This window comes from Cupressus sempervirens, chromosome 5, assembly GCF_028749045.1.
Source record: "Cupressus sempervirens isolate cs-2001-9-10 chromosome 5, ASM2874904v1, whole genome shotgun sequence".
Lineage (NCBI taxonomy): Eukaryota > Viridiplantae > Streptophyta > Pinopsida > Cupressales > Cupressaceae > Cupressus > Cupressus sempervirens.
Window position 1 is genome coordinate 149,484,691 of NC_143122.1, and position 27,211 is coordinate 149,511,901.

Genomic DNA, 27,211 nt, shown 5'->3' on the forward strand with positions numbered 1-27,211 from the left:
TCTATGCCTACAACCTTTTGCTTAAATTTATTAGAAATTTCAATGGTAACATATATGACATTTTCTTCAATGGGTTTGTAGGATTGGACTTGAAAATAGACAAGTCATTCCTTCTCTCTTAGAAGGTGTTCTTGCTCTTGGGTTCTTGACTTTATATCTCCCACATCTCTAAATTTATCTAATTTCAAAGTAGATGATCTCTCTTCCAAGTTCTTATTATTTTTCTTTTAGATCTCCCATTCTTCTAAGAAAAATTTCTCTTTGTGAGAGAATTCATGGTGATAGACTAATTTTCTTTTTCAAAATGAATGTGTATGGTATCATGCCCTACAACCCTCTTCTTTAATGTTTCAATTTCTAATAACAATTCAATGGATTACCTAGATCTATGGTATTCATTTCAATATGTGTGACTTGACCTATATTTGGCCTAACATTCAAGGTGTTCTTATACCTCCACCTATGGTTTACTTCTTTAGGCACATTGGGTTTGAAAATTGTATCTGCTACATAAGACACAATTTTATCTTGGAAGATTCTTTCTTCTAGTAATGGGGTTGTGAACATTTCTCCTAAAAGCGTATTATTCTTAGATTCAAAAATTATGGATGAAGATTCTCTACATACGACATGATGATATTGGGAGTGGGTTGAGGCATTTTCTCTAGGTTTCCATGTGTGGTTAGGATCACCTTTCTTCTTGGGTTGATTCTTCTTACTCACATGAGGTAGTCCTATGTATAATGATATTTCTATATTGGTCTTTGTATAAGCTCTTGTATTTTTTCTTCTATCAGCCATTTAAAAAAATACTTAAAATATACAACACTGCCTACTTAACTTTTGAATGAGTCACCACCCACTAAGGGGAAAAACTTATGATATGGCTAGAAGGAAAAAGACAACACAAGAGTAAAATGTTTGACTATAGATCTGACATAAGAACTTCTATCATGATGCACTTTTGTAAATGAAAACTCTATCAAACAATTAAGGCACTATTTGGATAGGACCCTCATCATGTACTTCCCATTTTATCATAGTTTTGTATATTTTCAAGGACTATCTATTAAAATAGACCAATATGAGCAGTCCCTAATAGAGTCACCATTTTGTTGGTTGCTGATGTGATAGAATTGCAAGAAGCTTTTGGATGATCAAAAAATGTAGGAATTAGCTAGAGACTGTGTTGTGCATTCTAAAATATAAACCTAAAGGACCAACTGACAAGACTCTAATGTCTTCTCCACTTTGAATTCTACAAGATTCAGGTAGGTATATCTGTGAATTCTATCTTTACTTCATTAAATCTTAAAACTCAACATGAATTCCATAATTACATATAATTTAGCCCCAATTTTTCTAATTCTATGACAACAAAAGAGAAGATAAATGACTATATTATCAAGCCCTAGAGCTCCATGAATGAAGTGTAGGCTGATGTTTCAAAACTTCAATACACAACATTAAAAGATTGATTTATATAAATTTCTACATAGTATAAGATATTCCAAATGAACCACGTTTAGAGGATGAGCAGTACCTTATCTATTGTTCCATAAGATCGTAGGAATTATATATCTACCTTTCAAACTTATCTTAACAATTTGTGAAAATATTATCAATTCATTTCCAAATCTCATATTTATAAAAATCTTCAATGGATACTATAAATTTATTCCAAATTACATTAAGAAATTAAAAAATCCATTAGATTATTATAAAAAGAAATTTGAAATATCATTGAAAGTGAATTAAAATTTTAATTTAATAAACTTTTCTATTAAATCTCAAAGAACAAAATAGAGATAAAAGTAGACACAAGATCTAGGATGAACAACTAGCTTTCTACATTATTTATGAACTTCCTCGAAATTGTATACAATTCAATGACCATCCCTATTAGTAAAAGAACTCAAATAGACTAGCAATTGTTAACTTTCTATTATATTTCGAAACAAAACTATAGTATGCATGAACCAACTAGAAACTTCAACAAAACCTAGTTCAAAAAAATGAACCTTGGACCTTTACTTTTATAGAATAAGGATCAAAAAAGGTTTAGATGTGAGGACACATGTTCGAAATCTAGATACAATAACTTTTTCACATGAGATAAAAAAGTTACAAAAATAATGTTGGAGATAGCAAAAATGTGAAAAGTTTTAAATTTTGATGTTCACGATCAATGCTATTAATTTTTAATGAGATTACACATATAAGAGGTAAATTGCAAAGATAATGTGTCTCTATTAGATAGTTTCCCTTCCTTTTATGTTCTTTGACCCTTTTTTGCATGCTCAGTCGCTATCTCCAGATGGAATTACCTTTATGTTAGCTATCACATTTCAAATGGTAATATCTAATTATTTGTCTAGATAGGTTACTCTGATATCTATATTCAATTCATTAAGGCAATTATTCCACTTTGTACTAGTAAAATTTCTAACCTCTACAACTTTCTTGTTCATTTATGCCTCTAGCTTGTACAAAAGATCAAGAATGCCAAAAATTATTACAATATCTCTTTCTCCATTACTATAGGTAATAAACCTCTCATACTTCAAATTCCCATCAAAAGAATCCAACCATTCTTGTGAATCCCTTATCTTATTCTCATATCAGTTATCTTTTGGTTACAACCAGGTGTGCTATTGTTGATGGTCTTGATTTTATTACTTATGAAATGCAATTTCTGAGAAAAAAGTATATTTAATTCATTCGCTCTATTTACTAATTTCCTTGTGGAAATGATGGTTTCTTTTGTAAATTATTTCTTTCGAGGCAAAACTAGGACTATTTTATCAAAGAATGGTATATAAGGGCCCCTTTTAGTAAACAAGGGGGAAAGAATTGATAGTGCTTGTGTACACTAGTATTTGCTCCCTATAGTGTAATATTACTATTGTGAATACCTTGAGAAGCTTGCTTAAGAATAATTATCTTATGTGAGAGCATTTTCTCCATTGTCTTGATCTCTATTTCTTTTCTAGATTCTAGCTCATCCACTTCCATCTATTGATTGATTCCCACATATTCTATATCAGAATCAGTTTGGGTCTCATGATCTTCAACCTCCATGATATGTCTAGTTGCAGTCTTCAATGTCTTTATCTCATTTTTGAGGGTAGTCACTATTTTCTTTGGTACATTTTTCTTCTTCAACTCCTCCTCGTATTTCTTCCTTGCATAAATGGATATGCTCTAAGTTTGATATGATTTCTCCTCAAGCATATCCATTTTCCTCTTCCCCTTGAGAGATGCAATATTCATTAAATTGTGAATCTAGTCACTTGAAACAAAATTCTAGAATATCACATTGCTTTGGGTTGAGTCTCTAACCTATATTAGAGTTGGCTTATCTTATTTAATAGACATGCTCCATACTTCCATTTTCTTAGAGTCAACATTGAATCAAAACACCTACATCTTTCCTACAATATTTGTCTCCATAAATGAGATAAATTTATCTTTCCTTCTAATCTAGTTCAACATGAAGGATGAGCTAACATCCCATCCTAGGAAGAGTAACATGCCACTCCTTTTCACTAGCTCTCAAGCCTCATCCATAGTGACAGTTTCACTATTTGGGTCATACTCTTGAAATTTATGTACCAATTTAGATGTTTTTCTAGTGAAACTCATGGGTGTAGTAGAAGAGTATGATCATTCTATTTAATATTAAATGAGAATGATTTGAATTCCTCATAATTCATCAAGTCATAGATTATCCTTCCATCAAAAATTATTGTGTCAAGCTCAAGCTTATTAAGGATTCTTTCATGTTGGCCAAAGTACCTTATTATGAAATTGTGCCTTATGTCATCAAAAAAAATTGTACCCCATGGAAAGATTTGCACTACCTTCTCCCTTGCCTAATCTGGGATTTCTATCATTTTTTTTTTTTTTTTGCCTGCCTAGGCCCATGATGAACTCTTAGTTTGATCATCTTCGACATATTTTTCTATAATATCATCATACTATGGAGATTGAGGCTATGCTCTATCTCTTATTTCATAAGGTACTTGAGACATTACGGAATCAAAACTATCTACACATTTATTGTACCTATCCAAGTATCTCTAATCATGGTAAAAATCCTTAAATGAGGGATTAGATCTTTTAAGTTCCTCTCCCACCCTCATGATCTCTCTCAATCTTAGAGTCGTCTCTATGTAGTTCTCTATCTCTAGGTAGTTCATAATCACATATTTCTCCCAGTAGGGTTTTATGGTTGGCAAAATATATTTCCTCATCTACTTTAGGGCATACCTAACCAAGTCATTAGGATCATAGGTCCTAGAAGGGGATGAGGGCAATAGAAATTCACTTATATATGAATCTATTTCTTTTGTAGCATCCTTCCCTATGACAAAACCTCCTATTTTGACATTTCTAAGAATAAACTAATCATTTCTTACTATAGGTCATAGGTATTCCTTGCTCATCATTACTAATTGCCAAAAGAATTCTATTGTCCTCACTCTGTCTTGAATATATTTAGGAAAAAAATAGGGGGTGGGGATATTCATAAAGCCTTATTAAATAAAAAGAAGTCAAAGAGGAGAAAACTCACTCAATCATGGCCTAATATTCTATCCCCATTAGGATAGGCAAAAGGTCTAATCAACATCTTGACACCCCTAGGAACCCTCTCTGTTATATTTGCAAGCATATTAGAAATTAGAAAAACAAAATCATTATAAAAGGAAATACCATTGCAATAGGGATAAAGCCTTGGCCATAATCAAGTACATAACTGCATGGCAAGGTTTCTCCATTCTCCTAAGTTCTTTCAATGAAATTAGGATTGATGTTCCCTATATTCTTGTAGAGGGTGATATGTATCAACAATGAGTAGTAGTGTAATTTGAAATTCTCCATATCCCACCTAAGAAATAGTGATTTCATTGTGCATCAAATTGATTATATATGTCACAAAATCATATCCTACATTATGGTGCACAACTTGAATGTAGAGAAATGATATAGGAGTTTCTAGGAGCACTCATTATGTCACCTATCCAATTCCCTTATATACTTGAAATATAATATACTAGAAGTATAAGCTGAAGTATTCTAGAGGCATGAGGTCTCCTATCTTCTTTGTGAGCTCATCTTTCTCCTTCTTGGATTTTGGGATATGTCATTAAATGACCTTTTTGGTGAAGAATCTTTTCTGATTCTTGAATATCTCATTCATCTTCTCTTGCCCAATGGGCTTTATCATTGGTCCGCCTAGGTTAAAAAATTCAATGTAGGTTTCTTTGTACAATTTGCACAGTAAACTCGTATCCTTCCTATGGAATCCATGAGTTGTAGGATTGTGGTATTTTATTAATTCTTCATCAAGTCTACATCTATAATCACCTCTAGCATGATTAACTTTGCCAAGTTTTTGTTCTAGGGGTTACAAATAAGATCCTTTTCAAACCTAATATTGTAAAAATAGTAGAATAACTTATTTTCATTAGTTTTTGGCACAATAGCATTCCTACAAAAACTAAGATGTTAGTTTACTATCTGAGCATGGGATGATTCTAGTAGAAAATAGACCCACTCATCTATATAGAAGCTAGCTAGCTTTTTTTTGGGTTTCTTACAAACTTTAGAAACTTCTTCCATATGGACTTGAGCTCCTTCTTCTTGTGTCATTTTCTCTGGATTCAAATTCTTCAACATTTTTTCTTTAACTAAAATCACTATAAAATAAGTTGGCACTCAATTCTCTTTAGGCTCTAAAAGTTTATAAATGTTGTAATTAGAAAATTGTTCCATCACCTTTTTGATGGCATCTTTAAGTCAGCATGCATGAGAATTCTCAAAAACTCCAAAAGCATAACAATCTAGAATTATGGTGCTTGTATTGCTAGCTTTCAAAATCTCTTTTGTGCTTTTTTAGAAAGTGCCTATCTTTCTGGTAATCATGAAGTTTCAATAGTAATTTTACTATTGAGATCTTGTGTTTTGACCATCTTAACACTATATATTTCTTGTTGTTCACATCTTCACAAGGCTCATTTTCCATTTTATTTTTTTTCTTGCAATTGTAAAAATCTCCTAGTCACTAGTGTAGACACCTAAATTTGATTACACTGCTTTAGTAATCCTATTTAGTTATCTCTAAAGGAATCATTAATTAAATTTTTATTTAATTAATCCTTTGCCATCCCCTAGCTGATTAATTTAATTAATCATCTATAGTCCTAATTGATAAATCAAATAACCTATCATTTATCAATTAAATCCTATTCTTCTATCTAATTCCAAAATTCCCCATTTATTAAATAAATCTATTTGATAAATAAAATCCTCAAATCTAAAAACCCCTCACTTATCCCTAAGCCTCCATTTAGCATAATCCACCCCATCCACCCATACTAACCAAGCTTAGCCACTAACTCACCCAACCTCATTAATGCCATCCACTTGCACATCTCTAACATCCCTAATCTAATCCTAAACCCAAGCCTAATCCACTCCCTTAATGTTGTCACATTCCCTAAACAAGTTTAAGACTTTCCTAAACCAAATCAAAGTCTCCCCTCAAAAATCCCAAGCACCAAGTCATGAGTGCTCTTACAAGCCCACTCATGACTCTTACATCCATCTTCCACACTCTTCCCTCTTCCACACTCATTCCTCTTACATCCCTCTTACATACTCAACCCCACTCATCATGCCTTTAATCATCCCTTTACCCTACCCTCTCACACTCATCCTCCTTGTGACAAGTGTCACCTTCCCATTGGTGCTATACAAACACAATCCATGTGCTCTCCTTTGAGTGCATCCTAGCCCACCTTAAGCCTTCATCCATCCTTGCATTTAAGCCCTACATCCCTCTACCCCTTAGCCTATAAATTGAATACCATCCCAAGCCATTTCATCACAATCTTGGAGCTAAAGTTATAATGCCCTTTTGAGAACCAAAAGCCATCAACCAGACCCTTATGATGCCAAATTGAGAGCTCACAAAGCTACCAATTTGCCATTTTTCATCTCCATTGAAGTTAGTTTTTGGGAACCTTGAGCATACATCCCAATCTTTAGACACATCTACCAAGCAAGGAGCTAAATCCCATTGGGAGAGTCCATTCATTTGGCTGACATTTCCAATTGGGGTTTCCTCTTTAGTCTCTCATTTATGTTATGGTTTATATGCTAGTTAATGCTTTTTCTTTTGAATAGATTAGTATTACTTGCTAACATATTTCTCATATACATTTTGGCACGCCCGGTGGGACCACCCATAGGCTCTTATGATCCAAATTATCCTCAATATATGCCAAAAGAAGACCCTCCAGCCAATCCATATGATGCAACAGACCCAAACATACCATCATCCACCCAAGTTGAAATCTCCATGCCGCAAGCCAAGCCAACCACCACCACTCCATCCTTGGTTCATACCTCTCTGCTCCAAATACCCTTTACCCAGAACACTTCACCGTTCACCCCCTTCACTATTGCTGCTACTACCCAACCCAACCTTCTAAATCCACCCATCTCCCAAATCAGTGCTAGCATCTCTGGCCAACCTAAGATATATACAAGAGGGATGCCACCCATGGGGCCAAGTAATCAACCTTTCATTGCCCCCAGCTTGTTCACCATAGCCCAAAGCACAATCCCATCATTTCCATTAGGTCTTGGGAGCTCAATACCATCAGCCAAAAATCCACAAGATACTACCTTCACTCCACAAAGCTATCAAATCCCACAAGCTACTGCCAATTTTCTACCAAGCTCCCAAGTGACCCCAGCTCCCGCCACCACTCTACCAAGCTTTGAAATCCAGCCACTAAGCTATCAAACCCCATCAATTCCATTCCCAAGCTTTCAATTCCCACCACCTCCACCACCAACTAATCCATTACCTCCTATTACCAACTAGTTTTCAATGCCACTTCTAGGAGGTAATCCACCAATCTAGCCAACCACCAATTATTTGTAAATACCATCCCAAATGGGGGCACAACCCACATATATTGGTCAAACCCCACAAGCCCCCTGATCCTTTCCCCAAGCCTCACAACCATCTTATACCTTACCCCCACAAAGCAATCCGTTTATCCCACAGCCAACTTATGTTCCTCAATCCAAACCTCAAATCCCATATCAACAGAAAGCCTCGCAACACATGCAGCAATATGTGCCACCTCACCCTCAGCAACCCGTCATCCACCATGTAGCTGCCCAAACAATGTACAATCGCTATCATAAAATCCCTCATAGCCATCCATATTCAGTGGCCCCATCTAGCGCATACCTACCTCAAGGCACTCCTAAATTGCGGGCACCCCAACCATCACCTATCAATTCAGAATGGGAGCAAATGAAGACAGCTTTGAAAGCCATCCAAGAAGGGAATGATCTGAAGACATTCAAGTTTGAGAATGTGTGTCCTTACCCATTTGATAGAGCCATTACCACAACACCATTTCCCAAACACTTTGAGGTACCCAAATTTGACAAATTCAAAGGAAAAGGAGACCCTATCACACATATCAAACAATTTTACATGCACTGCCAGGACGTGACATATAATGATGTCTTCCTCTTGCGCCTTTTTCCCAAAAGCTTGGCTGGACCAGCTCTTGAATGGTTTTACAAAATCCCCTACGGCACAATTAAAAACTTTTCTTAATTATCTGAGGCATTCGTAGCCCAATATGCCTATCTTGTTGAAACAGAGCTATCAATAGTTGATCTTGTCCACACAAAGAAAAAAGGCAGAGAAATCCTTGTCGAATACCTATAGATATGGAAAACCCTTACCACTCACATATCCTGCACCTTGCCAAAACACCATGTGGTGAAAATCTTTATTGATAATGCCCATCCCAGTTTGGCTCACCACATGAACATGAACTATCTGCAAACCTATAAGGATATCAAAGAGAAAGGAATCATCCTTGAGCAAGGACTCATTAAAGATGGTGTGGTCAAGATTTACAAAGAGGCCAACCAAAATCAATCACATTCCAATGACAAGTCTAGGTATTGGAACAAAAACAAGCATGTTGCAACAAATGGGGTTACTGACACCAGACATGTGAATATTGTTGGTCCTTCTCAAAACTAGTCTAACCCACCATATCAAACAAACAACCAACAAGCTATCGATTACCAACAATAGAATAACCAAATCTATCAAAACCACACTACAAGACCCAACTTTCAAGGGTCTAACAATCAAGCTAATGCCATCAATGTAGCTACAGGGAAAAAGCCCAGATTTCAACCTGCACCTAGAAACTATACACCCCTTGGTGAGCCATTGGATGTTATTTTCGAGAAATTGGCTAAGGAAAACCTCATCAAATTTCCTCCTACCCAAAAAATTGATCCAAGCCAATCCAAAGCTGCATGGTACAAGGACAATGAGTATTGCAAGTTCCATAGGGTAAATGGTCACACCACCCTCAGATGCATGAAACTAAAAGATTATGTGCAGGACCTCATTGATCGGAAAGAAATCACTGTTGGTGCCCAAACCTCTCCCAATGCAGGCTTATAGATTTATCAAAATGCTTTTCCTCCACACAACAACCAAAATCCTGGAAAAGCACATATCAAAAATAACACCAACAACCGCCAGCCAAACCAACAGCATGGGAAGAACAATGACCACACTTCATCCTATATAGACTATGGTAGCCTTATAGGATGTATATCCGAGAAAGAGCCTTCTATCAATGTTATCAATATCCGAGGACCAGACAATGAGTGTGTAGTCACCACTCGAAGAGCACAATTTAACATCGCAGGCCCACCAGTTTCACTAGCACCATCAGCTCCATCAAAAAGCCAGTACAATATCTTGGAACACCTTGGGAACATGCCAGCCCAAATCTCCATTTTAGACCTTCTCCGCACTAGTCCTATGTACAAAGACATCCTTGACAGTGCTTTCATAGAATCTCGTGTCCCTTCTGATATCAACGCTACTGACTTTTATAATCTCGTCAGACACCTATCCTCCTCATGTGCCCTATCATTCAAACCCACTGACATACACGCGGTCGAGCTAGATCACACCCTTCCACTTTGCATAGCCATCATGGTATCCAATTTTTCCGTAAAAAGAGTAATGATAGATAATGGATCAGCCTTGAACATTTGCACCCTAAAATTCATAAAAAAAGCTGGGTATACTGAGGCAGATATGATCAGTGAGGTTATCACCATCAAACCTTATGACAACTTAGAAAGGACCACAGAAGGGATAATTTTGCTACCAATCAAGGTTGGGTCGGTCATCCAAGAGACAGTTTTCCATGTTGTTGATCTAAACCTACCATTTAATATCCTCCTCGATCGCCCATGGATTCACACTATGAAGGTCATTCCATCCACCTACCATCAGTGCATCAAATCTCCGCATCAGGGCACTGAGGTAACCATCCATGCCTATCCAAAATCCTTTGCTTACTATAATGCGGTTGAAGCCTCATATACAAATCGTTGCCCTGGAATAGACATCGGCACAGCCATCGCCAGCTCATCCTACACTTGTAATGACGTAGAAACCATCCTCACCTCTACCCTATCTACTGTAAAGATCAACAACAAAGGCTGTGGAGAATATAGTCTGTCAGATGCATTTGCTATTGGAGCAATCCCACTTGATCCACATACCCATGGATGGCCAACATATCAAAAAGCTAAGGAGATTCCACCTCCTCGATACAAACAGTTTGGCCCAACCAGATATCAACAATTGGTTACATAAGGATGCACCTCCAAGAAATCAAGCACACCTTGATCACTTCAGCCAAAAGTATCCCCAAGAACATAAGCTCATCACTGAAAAATTGAACTATCAAGGAGGTGGACTAGGACCAGAAGAAAGGGGCATGCAATGTCCCATCGAAGCACATAATTGGGAAACAAAGTCAGGTCTTGGCTTTGGCATACCCACAATTGGGGGCACCAATGAGAATGGTCATGCTTTTTCAAACATCCACCGTGACCTTGTCGAAATTGAAGACATTCCTGAGGAAGTTGAAAAGAGAGCCTACGACGATATCCCAGACCAAATCTTCCTAGGAGACTCTATTCTCTAAGAACTATCCATCCATCTCATTGACCTACCACTCGCTCATCCACAACTCATAGATTGGGACCAACCAAGTGTCATACATATTGATGAGTTCGCATCAGAGGAAGTGCTTCTAAGATTCATGGGAGCTGAAACTCCTCATAAGAAGACAAAGCTAGATTCTGCTATATTCTATAAGCTAGATCCCAAGGGGTATTTTGGAGAAAATCCCCAACCTAGTTTCGATACACCCAAAACTGGAACTAAGGTAAATCTGGGACTAGCTATGGCAGCAAAGAGAACCCGTCAGCAAGAAGATCTAGAGCCACGAGCAGAACATGAGGATTTAGTATTGCCTCCTCAAGTTAATTGACCAGAGGTGTCTTCTATTCTAATAGAGGATACTAGAGAAGTCAACATTGGTTCTTCAGAGATCCCTAGACTTGTTCACATTGCTGCATCCCTATCACAAGACCAAGCTGACCTCCTCTTTGAGGTTCTATGAGAGAACATTGGACAATTTGCATGGTCATATCAGGACATGCCAGGATGTGATCCAAAGCTTGTAGTTCATCATCTTACAGTCGATCCAAAGATTAAGCCCATCAGAAAAAAGCTTAGAAAAATACACCCCAAGGTGGCATTACTAGTCAAAGCTGAACTAGAAAGAATATTATTTGCTAAGGTTATCCGACCTATCGACTACTCAGAGTGAATCTCCAACATGGTCCCTGTCACTAAGCCTTCTAGTGACATCAGAATCTACACTGATTTTAGAGATCTTAACAAAGCTTGTCCAAAGGATGATTTTCCCTTGCCCAACATAGATATGATTGTAGATCTTACAGCTGGACATGAAATTCTATCCCTTATGGATGTATTTTCTGGGTATAATCAGATCAAGATTACAGAAGAGGATTAGCATAAGACAGCATTCACTACCCCTTGGGGAACCTTTTGCTACACCATGATGCCTTTTGGCCTAAAGAATGCTGGGGCTACCTATCAAAGAGAAATGACAGTCATTTTCCATGATCTTATCCATAACATTTTGGAAGATTATGTGGATGATATCCTAGTCAAATCTCACACCTTCATGGATCATCTTGCTGACCTAGATAAAGTCTTTGATAGGTTGGCCCAATATCATCTCATGCTAAATCCCAAGAAGTGTGTCTTTGGGGTCACATCTGGCAAGCTTCTAGGCTTCATAGTTTCTAAACGAGGCATAGAGATCGACCCCAAAAAGGTCAAGGCTATCTTAGACATGCCTCCTCCCCAGACACTACGATAGCTTCGCTCTCTTTAGGGAAAACTTCAATCTATCCGGCGCTTCATCTCCCAACTTGCAGATAAGTGTACACCATTTTCACACTTGCTAAAGAAGAATGAGAACTTCAAGTGGGATCTTTTATGTCAACGCAGCTTCAATCAGCTCAAGAAGTATCTTACTAATTCCCCTATCTTGGTTCCACCAGTTCCTGGTCATCCCTTGATCTTGTATATATCAGCAACACCTACTGCTCTAGGGGCACTTCTAGCACAAAATGATGATTATAGCAGAGAGAGAGCCATCTACTATATCAGTAGAACCCTAGTTGGTTATGAACTCAATTACACTCCTATGGAAAAAGCTTGTTTGGTAGTTGTTTTCTCAACTCAAAAGCTTCGCCACTACATGCTAAGTCATACCATCCAACTAGTCTCAAAGATTGACCCTCTCAAGTATATGCTCTCCAGAATAGCACTTACAGGCCATTTGGCCAAATGGGTTATGCTCCTTAGCAAATTTGACATCCAGTATGTGGATAGAAAGGCAATCAAAGGGCAAGATATAGCAAATCACCTAGCTGATGCACCTCTAGTAGATGCATATCCTTTGCTCACAGAATTCCCAGATGAGCATATCTGCCTAATTGAAGAACAACCCCCATGGAAGCTTTATTTTGATGGCTCATACACTTCTCATGGATTAGGGGTAGGAATATTATTAGTTACACCTCAAGGAGATTATATTCCAAAAGCCTTCAAGCTACAATTCCCCAGCACCAACAATATAGCAGAATATGAAGCTCTTGTAGCAGGGTTAAAGATAGTTGCAGAATGGAATATCACTGAGTTAGACATCTTTGGCGATTCCTAGCTCATCATCAAACAAGTCTTAAATGAATATCAAACCAAAGATGAAAAGCTATTAACCTACAAAGAGCTAGTTGATCAGCTGACCCAGCATTTTACAAAGCTTTAGTTTACACAAGTGCCTCGAATGCAGAACAAGGCAGCAGATGCCATGGCCACTATTGGCTCGCTCTTGGAAATTCCCCAAGAAGCTACATAGTATGAGTTTTTAGTCGAGTAGCTCCTCACACACGCCTATGCAAATGAGGTTTCAAACCGTGTTTGTATCTTGGTTGGTCTCCAATCCCCTTGGTACCATAAAATTCACACTTACCTTAACGATGGTATCATATCTCCTCACCTCACACATACCCAACGCCAAAACCTCATCCAAAAATCATCCCGTTCTGTTATCATAGCCAATACCCTATATCGTCAAGGTTATCACGATACTCTCTCTCGATGTTTAGATGAAAATGAGGCCGCAATGGCATTAAAAGAAGTACACTCTGGACTTTGCGGTGCCCACACGAGTGGTATTGTCCTAGCATGAAAAATCCTTAGAGCAGGCTACTATTGGCCTACCATTGAAGAAGATTCCTATGAATTTTTCAGAAAGTATCTCCCATGTCAGTAGCATGCAAATCTTGTGCATGCTCCAACACAAGATCTACAGCCTATTACACCACCTTGGGCTTTCGCTTGTTGGGGCCTTGATCTAGTTGGAACTATCACAGCTCTCTCATTTGATGGACATAAATGGATAATAACAGCTATAGACTATTTCACTAAATGGGTGGAAGCAATCCCTCTAGTCTCAGCTATAGGAGTTTAGGTCTCCAATTTCATCTTGTACCACATTGTTTGCCGCTTCGGCATCCCATCCACCATCTTTACTGACCACGGAGGTAACTTTGAAAATCTCAACATGAAAGAATTATGCACTTCCCTCTGCATCCATCACCACTTTTCTAGCCCATATTTCCCACAAGGTAACGGCCAGGCAGAGGCAACTAATAAAACCCTCCTCAAAATCCTAAAGAAAGTTGTCAATGATTCCGACCGTGATTGGCACCTTCAAATAAATCTAGCTCTATGGGCCTATCAAACTTCCTTCCGTACATCCATAGGAACAACTCCATACTCCTTAGTCTATGGTGTTGAAGCAGTATTACCTATAGGAGTTGAACTTCCCTCACTACGTGTATCTTTGCGAGGGAAAATCTCAGATGAAGAATACAGAGTAGCTCAGCTCACCCAGCTAGATCTCTTAGACGAGAAGAGACAACAAGCCTATGACCATCTCACAGTCTACCAAACTCGTCTCAAAAGGAATTTCAACAAGAAGGTTCTTCCACGACACTTTCAGCCAGGTGACATGGTCCTCAAAGAAAACATGAAAGTCCAAGCAAATCAAGAAAAGAAAGGCAAGTTTGAACCTACATGGCTTGGTCCTTATGTTGTCACTGCTTCCTTTGGCTCTGGAGCCTATCAGCTATCTACATCAGAAGGAGAACTCTTGAATGATCCTACTAACATTATTCACCTCAAGAAGTTCTATGCTTGAAGTTCCTTGGTATACCCAGCTTTTGAAAAATACAAAAAAGAAAAAAAAAAAAAAAGTAAAGAGAAATAAGCATCCAATGGTGAAAACTTGGCAATTCAAGCACCTTGGATAGGTACCTTGCTGAAAACCTAGTAATTCAAGTGCCTTGTGTACTAAAGACTAATCCATTATCTATCACTATCCTACCCCTCATCCATTCACCCACCATCTCATAAAACACCTGCTTGTTCCCTTGGTGTTCTAACCAAATATCCAAAATCTATTGGAGCTTGTAAATACTTGTTGTACAACTTGTAAATCTTGTACCAAAGCTTGTATTATACCTTGTAAATATTGTATCATACCTTGTATATCCAAATCTTGTCCAAAGCTTGTACCATGCTCCAGCTTGTAGATAATCTTGTATCCTAGCTTGTATCCTATCACATGCACACAAAGAATCCCATTTTCCTTAAGCTTTTCACAAACCATCTACCTATCCACCTATCAACTATTATAGACATCCCATCCTTCACAAACATTTCCATCTCACAAAAAACCAAAACATGAACAAACTTGTACATTTGTAACATATCTTGGTTCGTCAGCTTGTGCATCCTCTTTAGCTTAGTATCATTGTATCTATCCGAGTTTCGTGTTAGTTCATCCTTGGTCAACATCTTGCACACATCACACACCTTGGTTAGCTATTCCAATGCATCCTTTAGCTAGATCTCATGTCACCAAAGTGTTATCCTTCTTAGTTCAGCTTGCCAGATGCACCACTCATCTCGATCCACTAGCTTAGGTGCTCTTCGATAGGTCCTTGCAGGATATAGCTTTCCTCATGTCTTCTCTTTGTCCATTAGTACCTTTTCCTACCCATCTCATTGGCAAACGGTTCTCTTTTGGATTTTCACTTTCTTTTGATTTGGAATCTTCCCTTTTGGGTCTTGAAGTGTCTTTTCCAAGCAATCTCCTTGTTCCCTCCTCAAGGTTGCCACGATCTTCCATATCATGGTATGCTGCGAATGGGGCAATCAAAGTGTAAGGTCTTGATTAGGTCTTTTGCTTGTTTTCTTTTTTTTCTTGTGGGTTACCTAGTGTCGTTTCCATGCTGCTTCCTCTGGGATTCATGTGTGATACTGGGGCAATCCTTGTGTGTTTGTTTCGAGTCAATTCGTCAGTCCTCTGGACGGTTGGTAAAAGGGCCTTGATGTTCTTGGTAACCTTGGCAATTAACCAACAGTCCTATAGCAAATCTAGTGCTCAACTACATGGTGGTACTTCTCTTTGAAGTATCCCCCCGCTCAAAAAGCTTCAATGGATTCCCTTCATCTCCATTATTCCCCATCCATATCGAGCACCTATCCCAACTTATGCATTAGTATCTCTTTGGATCACTCCTCATGCTTAGCTATATGGATCCACAATCCTAGTCTTAGGGATCCACCAATCAAATCAATCCACCAAGCCTCATCTTTCAAGATCCACAATCCTAGTCCTAGGGATCTCCAAAACCCATTTTCTGCCAATCTGACTCTTTGAAATCGTGTTGCATCAGCTTTATCATTCCATCATCCATCTCCCTACCATGGATTCCTTTCATAGCACTTCGCTCCTCCATCCCCCCCCCAATCCTGGAAAGTCTTAAGCTTGCTTTAACTATTGTGCCTCCGATTTCCCTTTATCGTTCTCCCGCAGTGAGAGTTTGAGCTAATTCAGCCCCTTCTCTTTGCCAACCTGTGTCTTAGCTCATCTCAATTTCTTGTACTTTTCAAGAATTTGTCGAGCCCAATTTCTCTCCCCACTGCCTTCTTGAGGGGGCATCATCTAAGTCTAGTCTCTCCTCTTCTTATCCGAGACTGGGGCAACCTCATTGCTAAAACATCTTCCTCATGTCGTCTTCATTCAAACTTCTTTGAAATAGTGTTGTCTCAACACTATGTCAAAGAGGGGCAAAATGTAGACACCTAAATTTGATTGCACTGCTTTAGTAATCCTATTTAGTTATCTCTAAAGGCATCATTAATTAAATTCTTATTTAATTAATCCTTTGCCATCCCCTAGCTAATTAATTTAATTAATCATCTATAGTCCTAATTGATAAATCAAATAACCTATCATTTATCAATTAAATCCTATTCTTCTATCTAATTCCAAAAATCCCCATTTATTAAATAAATCTATTTCATAAATAAAATCCTCAAATCTAAAAACCCCTAACTTATCCCTAATCCTCCATTTAGCCTAATCCACCCCATCCACCCATACTAACCAAGCTTAGCCACTAACTCACCCAACCTCATTAATGCCATCCACTTGCACATCTCTAACATCCTTAATCTAATCCTAAACCCAAGCCTAATCCACTCCCTTAATGTTGTCACATTCCCTAAACAAGTTTAAGACTTTCCTAAACCAAATCAAAGTCCCCCCTCAAAAATCCCAAGCACCAAGTCATGAGTGCTCTTACAAGCCCACTCATGACTCTTACATCCATCTTCCACACTCTTCCCTCTTCCACACTCATTCCTCTTACATCCCTCTTACATACTCAACCCCACTCATCATGCCTTTAACCAACCCTTTACCCTACCGTCTCACACTCATCCTCCTTGTGAAAAGTGTCACCTTCCCATTGGTGCTAAACAAGCACAATCCATGTGCTCTCCTTTGAGTGCATCCTAGCCCTCCTTAAGCTATCATCCATCCTTGCATCTAAGCCCTCCACCCCTCTACCCCTTAGCCTATAAATTGAATCCCATCCCAAGCCATTTCATCACAATCTTGAAGCTAAAGTTATAATGCCCTTTTGAGAGCCAAAAGCCATCAACCATACCCTTATGATGCCAAATTGAGAGCTCAGAAAGCTACCAATTTCCCATTTTTCATCTCCATTGAAGCTAGTTTTTGGGAACCTTGAGCATACATCCCAATCTTTAGACACATCTACCAAGCAAGGAGCTAAATCCCATTGGGAGAGTCCATTCATTTGGCTCACATTTCTAATTGGGGTTTCCTCTTTAGTCTCTCATTTATGTTATAGTTTATATGCTAGTTAATGCTTTTTTTTTTTAATAGATTAGTATTACTTGCTAACATATTTCTCATATACAACCACAACATTGTCTATCTTTTTGTTTAAACCCTTAACCTTATGACCAAGTGAACATTAATCAAATGCTTATCACTGATTCATAGATTTCCTTTTACTTTAGGCTTTTAACTACATGACTCAGTAACCGCATGAATCTTTACAACCTTCTAACCACATCCCATCATAACTGCTTCAGTATGAGTTTACATTTAAAGCTCACAAACATGTGAAACATTCTAGGTCTGTGTGATTTCTTGGTCACTACCTTCATTACCTTTTACTATTGTAGATGTGCGACCATGAGATCATTGAGTTTTAAACAAGCTCTTAACAATTTCACTCATTTGCACTTCCTTTTCAAATTAGGGTTTTAACTTTGTGACTATGTGATCAATAATTCCTGAAACTTTCTTAACCCTCTTTTTGAGTTCACAGTCTTTGATTTAAATACAAAATTTAGATATCGACTTATGTGATCAAAGAGTTTCCTAGGTCACAGCTTAACTCTACCTTTTATGACTTAATTGTGTGATTGCATTAATAAGAATCTCTTCCACCACACTTACAAACTTCTCTAGGTCATGGCTTTGGTATATTTGATTCTTTCTAACTCCATAACAACATGATCCAAAAAAAAATCATATGCTCTTATCTGTGTTACTTATTCATAGCTCAAATTCATTGCTACCTTTTAGGCGTTGTGAATACATAATTAATTATTTTAGTTGTCTTGCTTTATAGTTTCACACCATCGCTACTATCTTAGAACATTGCACCTTTAAGCTCTGATCATGTGATGAAAACTAGTCTCTGAGTCACGCTACTATCTTGACTAAAATTCATGTAGTAAAATGGTGAGTAGAATTTCTTTAAGCTTAGTTGTACATTCACACTATAATCTTGATGTTATGACAAGCTAGTCTTCTCAGATACCTCCACGTGTCAAATTATTTCCTATGATTGTGTGATGAAAATTATTCTTTTAATCACACTATTAACTTGACTATTTAAAATTCATGTAGTGAAATGGTGACTAGAATTTCCTTAAGCTTAGTCACACCGGCACACCATAATCTTGATGTTATGACAAACTAGTTTTCTCAAATACCTCCATGTGTCAAATTCTTTAAACTCCTAAGATCATTATGACTAAATGATAACCCCTTTTCACATAGTCACTACTTAAAATTCTTACCTCATTTTTTACTGTGTCACCATGTCATGGGTTCTTTTATAACTATATTTCACTTTTACTATCTAAATCAATCTTTTGCATTAAACCACTATCACCAAGGGAACATTGAGTTTTATAACTGTTTCACACAGTCACACCATAAATTTTTTTAGAACTTAACCATGTAATGACCATACAATCACCTTGGTTGCATGGTTGCACTTTTAATATTATGAAGTCTTTTAAGAGCATGAAAACATATTTTAAAATAAGAAGGGTTTTTAATGAAAACAAGCATACATATTATGAACTAGGGTTCTTTTAGGGTAACTTTCCGCATGAAAATTTCAAACCCTAAGTGTACAAAATGAATAAACTAGATTTTTACAACAAGATTTTTGGGATTTAAATATTAAAAAATTTCTTTATCATTTTTTATGAGTATTGTAGATCTTAGGGTTTACGATCAGGTTTAGCACGATTCACAATATCTGTCCATCTTCTTGAGCTTCCTCTAGAAATATCTTTCAAATCCATCTATTAGGTATTTATCTAATCCTCACCATGAAATTAATGATCCAACTCATCAATTATCTTCAACATGGTTAGCTAGGAATAGTGATTTCCTCAAATTCATCTTCAATAGTTTTACTTGGGAATCACTAAGTTCTGACACTCAATCATCACTTAACACTTAGTTGTAAATCTTTCTAGCTAGGCATCAACTATATTTCATAGTTGATACTGGTGCTTCATCAACACTAAATTTTCTTAGTACTTACTATGTCTCAGCTAAAACTAGCATCACTCAACATTCCTTAACCATTTATAATTTATTGCTCATCTTGACTTAACCTTCTTGATATAAACAATTACTTTCCCTTATAAAAAAACTAATCAAATGTCCATTGTAGCTTCCTTTTCATAACTCAACCTTTCCTTTAGGTTCTATTTTTATGAGCAATTTTGAAAAGTATTTTTCATTAATAAAATAGATATGACATTTATATTAGGTAGCAATATGTCTTATCAATAGATTTTACAAAGGAAAAGGCTAACAAAAGTATAATTGTTCACCATCAATAATATAAAACTGGTATTATTATTTAGAATTTGAAAATGAAGTAAACTAATGAAATGTCTAGAAAATGATGAAGTTTAGGATTATAATTATTAATAATCATTTGGAATAAGAAATGATATATTTTCCTAATTTTTAATGATAACTTTTTAGTTGTTGAAAAGTGCTGGAAATTAGGGGTCTAGTTCCCACCACAATATTACATGGAAATAAACTTGTTTCCCTTTGATCTCATATTATGTTATAGATAACATATATATCTAGAACTATCAAAAATAAAAAAATATATCTAGACCTATATTTTCTCTTTTATAATGATTCAAACTTCCACTTATTCAAACTGACAATTTTCATCTGCCACCACATTTTTGGAAATAATTCAATTCCAATGAAAAGAAAACTTTTAGATTCTAAAAGAGGACTCTCTCCTCTATAACATTATATAATTTTTCATTTTTGTTGATTTGATTTAATATTTTTTTCTTTCTCAAAATAGACATCTTCTCGAGTATTAAAATATGTACTTATAGAATTTTTTAATTAAAAAGTACCATATCTAATTAAAACACTATGAACTCTATATGTGAATATTCTTGACTTTAAACTCTATAAAGTTGTGTTTATATGTTATTAAAAAAAACATATTAAAAAATAGTTAGAGTTATTGAAACATTAGTTTTTAAGAATAATTGTATTTCTTTAGTAATTGGATACTAACTAGTATAAAACATGCATTTAATAGACATTTCCAATTGGAAAACTGTGAGACCATGTATAAAGTATATAGAATAAATTTATCAAGATCATGTGTTTGAAAAAAATTGAGTTTTAGATAGAAATACTCAAATTGAGTTGTTTTAATAAGTTAGCCTAAAAGGTGACACAATTTTGTACTTTTACCCAACAATTATTTCAATTGTTAGTTTCTGACAAGTACTTAGGACCCCATAGAGAAAGATGAAGGAAATGCTCAAGCTGTCATTCAAAAAAGTGAGAAAAACCAAATCATCCATAAAGAAATTCATAATATGAGATAAAATGAAAAGATACAAACTCTAAACAATCTAAATCTATAATAACCAACAAAAAAAAAGGATGCAAGGCCATCAAGATCCTATCTCATATATGATGAGGAACATTACGAAGACATTGATATAAATAATTAACACATGAGTGATATTAATGTCACTATAGATTTGTAAATTAGAATAAATCTACATATTAGGAAGTAAATGTCTTTATAATACTACTATGATCACAAGATAAATGTAGCATCTCATAAATAGATAAAAACATTACAAGAAAATGAAATAAGATAGAAGATAAATAAAGTAAGTCTCCCCAATTTTTAAGGATTAGGAAAAACTTAAACACAATAATGGCTACAAATGTTACACACCTACCTGTCATTAAATGCCATGACACAAGGAATTGCAATCAAATTTTTATTTGGTCTATTTATCTAGGCAACACAAGAATGGTGAGAACTATTGATTGATATAGTAATAAAATAGGATAAACAAGACACTGAGAGGATAGGTGGAGGAGGTGAATCTAGATCTTAAACACTTTAGCATTTGACCAATTCACCCACATCTATCAGTAAACTTGTACATGTAAATCTGATGTAACATATAAATATGATTAATCACATGCATGAAATTAATATACATTAAAAAATATTTGTTAGCCAAAAGCCCATCAAGGTGAAGGTAAAATTAGGGTGGGGATAAAACCCAAAAATCTTTACTACTACAAAAATAATGTTAACCAGTTAAGGTTACAATGCTTGATCGTCTGATATGATCTACTCTATGAGGGGTCTTCCCTGCTAAAGGCTTAAGAGACTGTTAGGTCTCACCTTGTTATAGGATTTAACACTTACAACAAAGTAAGGACTTTATTAAGATATTTACAAAGATTTGTTAAGAGATTTACCCTAATTCAAGTCAGTTAAAATTGATTCAGTACCTATCTCTTGGTTTGTTCTATAAGATTATCTCAAGTCTTCATCTTTCTAATTGACACTCTCCTCTAATATTATATTACTAGTCTTTCCCTTTCACTTCATTTCCATGAATAGGTCACTTTCTCTGTTAGATTATAACAAAACCCTTTCACTAACTTTTGATCTCAATCCTTTACTTTGCTCCTTGTTTGCATGCATACATTTCTCTACTCTTTCTCTTTCTTTGTACATGCATCTCTAACACTCTCTCTTCTATAATCTAGGTTAAGATCTTTTTTATTTAAAGAGTTTCAAAAAGAATTTTCTAGATTCTTACATAGTAGAAACTCCATATGAATCATTGTTCATACAACTTAGGGATATATGATTCACATCATTTAAAAATTCTATAACAACCTCTAAAATATTTAAATGTTTTCTCCAAGTCATCTTGTAAACCACATAACCTCAAACTCTATTAATTTGTTGAATTTTATATAAACACTGCATTTCTTGATATCTACTATTTCCTATTTCTCATTATTTTTTATTCTCAACCTATATTCCTTTTTTGATGCTTGGTATGTATTATTCTCAGTATACATTATATAACTTGGCACTTGTATACTTGATACTTGTTTAGTCATTGATGAGTTTGACTCCTATTGAAATACTTAGTGACCACACACTTGGCTCCTATACATCTTGGTACATATTTTCTTATGTACATGAACTGGCCTATATAGAGGAGATCAGTTGCAATGCTAACCACTTGGCTTGGCCTTGTAAATGACTAAGTGGTTGACACTAGTAAAAAATAATAGTTAGAGATACAAACAATTTTACCCTTTGACATTAGTGGAAAAAACACTCTGTCATATTTACATCATTACAATACAATTTGATAAATGAGCTCCCCACTATGTCTTATGACCAATTCCTATGAATAATAAATAAAAGATGCAAAAATGAATAAAAAATTCATTTCACCTTCATTCAAATTTGTACTTCTCTCTTTTTTATCACATATCATTTCCCCTTTAATACCTATTTCCTCCTTCTTTTTGAACACTTGATGTCATTACTGTTGGGGTTGAACTAGTGGAAGTAATCCTTATTTTTCAATGAATTTCTTATGAACTCTAGTAATCAAGGATGATGCATGATCCCATGTGGTTCTTACTACCTCCAAAATAGTGATCCACAACTGTAATCTTGTAGCCAAATCAATTAAACTACCAGCCACTGAAATATTATGATCTTCTATGATAAGGTCCTGGGTTGTTTTCAATTCTCTTTACATGACCTCCAAGTGAGGTATCATCATTACCTAAATTGAGATAAATTTAGATCTCATATAGTTTTCATCTACTTAAAGTGCAACCAATGTGCCTTGAGCATTGAGTAGATTATTGTAGTGATCAATGTTAGATCCTACTGGCTTATAAATAATACTACTAGATCTCTATATCTCAACCTAAATTTAATTTAATTTTTCTTAAATGTTGTTACTGAATCTTGGTACATCTGAGAAAATTGTGTACAAATGTTATACCTCTGTATTAGATCAATTATAACCTATGTTTTCTCTTGTAGTTGCACTTTATGTTCAATAATGGTTATGCAAGATTCATCCACAACCTTAGTTTTAAATCTTCGAGTAGACCAATCCATTATCTTCTTATTTAGCTCCATACTTTCATCTTTCACTTGATCAACTATATTTAAAATTTGTTTGATGATTGATACATCATATTGTAGAAGTTGAGAAAAATAACTTCATAGATCACCAAGAACACTTGCATGCAAATATCTTGCAATGAAGAGAAACCAAAAAATGAAAAAGTAGAGCTTAAAAATTTTCAATGAAGTGAGAGCAAAAAAATGTATTCCAAGTTATGAAAATAAAAAGTACAAAGGTTCAAATTTAAAGGTGAACAAAACCCTAAATAGAAAAAGAAACTAGGTTTGCACAATATAATTAATATAAAATATTAATTATATTTACCTAAGAGAGCTAAAGTAACTAGAGTAATAAATAACTTACTCTAACACCCCCCCTTAAGTCAAGCTTAGGAGGAAGCTAACTTAGCAAATATATGAAAGCAATAAAATGGGTCTCGGTAGCAAGGCATGATCAGGTACCCAAAACAAGGAAATCTCTATAAACTGAAGACAAAGGAGTAAACCCAATAGGAAAAACTCCTCTCCAAAAAGAGATAGAACAAACATGAAGGAAGAAAGGCCTAAAGAAGACACTCAAAGGACAACTTTTGAAACCCCAACCATAGACCACAACTGAAGATAGCTTGGTGATGCAAATGACTTGGTGAAGATGTCGAAAACCTATGTATTATTGGAAATGTACTCCAAAGAGAGAAAATTGTCCTAGATTAGATGACAAATGAAATGCATATGATTCTCAATGTGTTTATTCCATTGGTGCTCAACTAGGTTGCAACAAATATGAATAAAACTCTAATTATTGCACCACAGAATAGTGGGACAATCAGGAGGAAAACCAAACTCAATCATCAACAACCAAAGTCATAAAATCTCCTGACTAGCAAGCACTATAGCTCGATACTCTGCCTCTATAGATGAAAGTGCATGAGCATGCTACTTCTTGCATGGTCATGTGATAAGACCAAAGCCAAGACCAAAAAAAGGGACAAAAGTAGACTTTCAATCATCAACATCACCAACCCAATTTAAGTCAGTGTAGCTAACAATGTGAGGAGTCCTTGCTATGTAATGAATTCCATGCATCAATGTGCCCCAAATTTATCTTCAAATATTCTTAGCAAATTGCCAATGACTCTCATAAGGCTCATGTGAAAACTTAGAGACAAGACCCACTATGAAGGAGAGATCAGGATAAGTGTGTGTTAAGTACAACAAGCTGCCAACCAACTGTTGGCATAATGTGGGATCTACTGAAGGCAAAGGGAAAGAGGTAGACAAAGTAACACTTGACTAAAAAGGTTGAGATGTAGGCTTGAAAGCAAGCATGTTAAAGCATCAAAGCATGTCAAGAGCATACTTTTGCTGGTAAACAAAGATTCTAGCATGGGACTGACCAATCTTGAGACCAAGAAAATAGTGTAGCAATCCAAGATCAGTCAACTCAAACTGGTCCATCAATGCTCTCTAAGCATCCTTAATCATAGAGTACAAGCTACTTGTGAGAAGAAGATTATCAACATATAGCACATAGATCAAAACCTCAGCCTCAATATGTTGAATGTAGACTATAGGATTGGAATGGCAGTGTGTGAAGCCTGTAGAAAGCATAAAAGAGTCCATCTTCTCATACCAAGCCTAAGGGGCTTGTTTGAGACCATACAATGAGTGACAAAGTCTGTAAACCAAGGAGGAATCTTGCACAAATCCTTGAGGTTGCTCCATGTAAATATCCTCAGTAAGATCATTCTGCAAGAATGCACTCTTCATATCCATCTAAAAAATGGGCCATCCCTATGAAGTTGTGAGTGATAAGACAAGGTGAATAGAGTTCATCTTGGTGATAGGGGAAAATTTCTTAGTGTAATCAATACCCTCAACCTATGAAAAAAACTTCACAATAAGATGTGCCTTGTACTTATCAATAGAACCATCAGCAATAGACTTAGTATGATTCAACCATTTCCATCACACTACCTTTCTTCCCTTAGGAAGAGAACAAATATCCCAAGTATGAACCTTCATCAAATAAAAATACTCCTCCTCCATTGCACTTTCCCACTCAGGATGTCCTATCACTACTATAAATGTTTGAGGATCATCACAAATAGCATGACTGAGAAGACTAGAACCTAAAATATGTGAATGGGTGTGACATGAAGTGGTAGGGTCACTAGCTAGTGATCTTATAGCCTTAACTATAGTTGGAGCCCACTTAGGCATTTGGTGAGGATCTTGTGGTGGAGGTAAATGGGGATCAACATGATCATCATCCTCATCATTCAAAAAAGAGATTGGAAAGGATGAGGGAGTGGTGGTAAGTGAAGTAGACTCTAGAGGCAGGTTATCTATTGCAGGAATGCACGTGTCAAACTAGACATCCCATCGAAATAGGACCTCTCTGGAATCAAGATCAAACAACCTATAGGCCTTAACATCCTCACTATAGCCAACAAAAATGAGGTGTCAGCTCTTCCCCTCCATAGCTCTCCTTTGAGGATCTAGTATAAACACCCATGCTTCACTACCAAAAACTCAGAATGCAGATACATTAGGCTTAACATGAGACCAAGCCTCCTCAAGAGTCATATGTCAAACTACACTTGAGGCATCTAATTTTGAATATAGTTGGCACAATTGACTACTTCCAACCAAAAATATAAATCCATGGACCTAGATTGAATCATACAATTAGCCATCTCCCAAAGGGTTCTATTCTTTCTCTTGGCCACACCATTCTACTAAGAGGTGTAGGGTACTAAAAACTAATGGAGAATACCATGATCAGAGTAAAAATCCTTAAACACTTGGTTCAGATACTTCCCCCCATTATTTGTGCATATCCATCGAATAGAAAGATCAGATTGCTTCTCAACAAATGTCTTAAAGAATTGAAATGAATCAAAGACATCAGACTTGTACTTCAAAAAGTACACCCATGCACATCTAGAGAAGTCATCAATGCAACTAAGCACATATTTGGTACTAGAAAAAGGAGTGAGAAATGACATGATGTCACTATGAATTAACTCTAGTGGTGCAAAAGCATGAGTGACTCATCTATGTAGAAATGGATCCCTATGTTGTTTTCCAAGAGCACAACCCTAGCAAACACCATCTATGCAAGAAATCTGGGGAAGCCCAATAACAAGTGCTTGTGTACTCATTTGCTAAAGATATCTATAGTTGACATGGCCCAAATGTTCATGCAAAAGTATACTTACTGATTCTACATGTGCAACAAGACATGAACTTGTGTCATTAGAAGACTAATATCCATCAAATTTGTAGAGGCAAGATGTAGAGTCAACACTCCCAATAGAAACAATCATCTTAGAATCATGTAAGTCTCTGATAACCACATCATGTGGTGAGAACTCAACTGTCTTACTAGAGCTCGAGTGGCAAATCTAATAAATAGACAATAGATTCTTTGATATATTAGGGACAAGAGGAATATCCTGAAGAGAGCCCCTAGCTAATGCACCAGAATAAGAACCCATGATGGTAAGAT